Genomic DNA, 2,412 nt, shown 5'->3' on the forward strand with positions numbered 1-2,412 from the left:
TAATGACCCAAAACATAATAAATAATAGTAGGAAAACATGATGAAAATGGACGTATCAATACTTTGGAGGAAATTAATTACACGTTCATATACATTAGGTAGAATATCAATCACATGTTAATTATGTGATTAGCATCTACCTTGATATTTAGTATGATATTAATTGCATGATAAACATCTTGAGCGCTCATCATTGGAGCAATCTAGGTCATTGGATTAACATGGTTTAATAGCCCAAATTGATTGGTTTTGCCCTTTTGGGTCTTTTTGTATTGGTATAGATGAACTAGCTCAGTTAACATTTTTTGGTCAATCATACTCCATAAAAAATTTAGTGGGGTAGTGAGCATGGATGATATATTTTATACTACATACATCACCAAAAAAATATGAAAGATTGTATTAATTTTTTTCCAAATGATTAATGAAGTGAATAGAAAATTGAATGTCATCATGAATCTCTTCTCTACCTAGACTTCCACATTTGTAATTTCACTGAAAACATTGATGTAATGTTCCTTTGATGAAGAATTTCTTCAGGAACCCTTGTTCATCATGCTGAAGAACATGGTATGAGTATTTATCCATTACATCTTCAACTTGGTAGGCCACCTTATAGATGTCCCCGATACAACTCTTGTGAACTTTGTCAGTGAGGTATATCGTGCGTATCGGCCTTATAACATTGCTCCTCATGGCCAACTACTTTCTTATTTTCTCAACCTTTACTGCTAATTCTATTAGACATTTAGACTAGTAACTTTTTTGGGAGCTTAGATATGGTGTACCACATGGCTTCATCTATTTAAAAGGAATCAATCTTAGTCACAACAATAAGTATCGCCTCAATCATTTGATCTGATCATCAAAGAAAGAAAAAAATACATGGTAGGATCAGTAAACCCATCTAGAAATATAGTGCCCAATTAGCTCATACACTCGCACTAATGAGTAGATATATAACTCTAAGAGATGCATGGTTGGTTGCCGAAACTAAAACCAAAAGCACGAAATCATTACATATTTGTTATTGTGTATTTTTTGAAGAGTATTGATCTACACGTCCCATTTTAAGTAAATGTGTATATGTTTACTTATGTCTCTTAGAAGGGTTCTAGTCCCATATGTGGGCCTAGTGCATTGGGGGAGGGGGGCTTGCCTCTCACCTATATTTTTTAATTACATAAGGTTATTGTAAGTGTCCTTGAACCCCAGAACATATATACAAGCATAAATTTATGTAGGTATTGGAGAGCTGCAGCGAGAGAAGTCATTACCAGGCTACCATCGCTTCCTTGTGTAGCTTTTGCTGGCCATTGGCACCAAGCTTGAGCATGTGATAGATCAAACTGCCAGAGGAGGTCCGAGAGAATCACTCGACGATCAAGGGTGGCCTGGCCATCATTCTGTCGAATGAACACTTATGGTGCGGACAACCGAGGTTGATCCAATACCTCATCTACTTCATCATCTTCCAGAACGTCCTCAAGATCATGCTCTTCTTCTGGATCCTAGTAAGTTTATTAGTAGAAATGTGAATTCCACATAGGAGTAGAAGAGAGCAGACATTGACTAAAATATTAATGAATAATGAGAAATTGCTCACCGAATCACATGTTGCCAAGAACATAGGAGTAGAAGGAGTTGCATGTTCACTGAATCACATGTTACCAGATAACTAGCCCAAATGAGATGAATAATGTGGAAGATTAATAAATATCCTATCCAAACATTTGCTAAAAAAGAGAGAAATGTTCATTTTCCTAATTTCCTACAATTTAATGCACTTAGCAAAGTAGTGCAAATCGGTGTTATTATTATTATTATTATTATTATTATTTAAGATAGATGTAACCAAAATATTGATGTGATGTTTGTTGTTGCCTCCTATTCAACTTTATCAACTACTTTAGTCAGTTTACCAACATGTTTATCATCGTATTTGCAGGCCAACAATGAGACCACAAGATTTCTCCAACCCTTACCTTGATGCAAGATGGGATGAAAAAAATCGGTCCAGTTTCTCCAACTCATACCTTGATGCAAGATGGAATGAAAAATAAATGTGTCCTGATGCAAGTCAAGCCACATGATATTTCTGGAATTCAAAGAATTAATTTTATTGTCCTAATGCATTTTTTATGACAAGCTTTAGTATTTTATCTTCCATACATTCTTGAATACAAGCTTTGAACCTTTGTTTTACTTGTGTTAGATGTGCATTTGTGCTTTATTACATGAACATGGCAGTTGTGATTGAATTTTATCACATGGATTGTGCTTTATGGAGCAGCTTCATATATGAAAGATCGTGCGCAGCAACTTGTTTCATGTTGACTTGAATGTTAAATTTTGGAAAGATGATATTTGTTATTATGAAGATCATTTTTTAAGCTAAACTACGCACTGGCG

The sequence above is a fragment of the Triticum aestivum genome, chromosome 3B (genome assembly GCF_018294505.1).
Source record: "Triticum aestivum cultivar Chinese Spring chromosome 3B, IWGSC CS RefSeq v2.1, whole genome shotgun sequence".
Lineage (NCBI taxonomy): Eukaryota > Viridiplantae > Streptophyta > Magnoliopsida > Poales > Poaceae > Triticum > Triticum aestivum.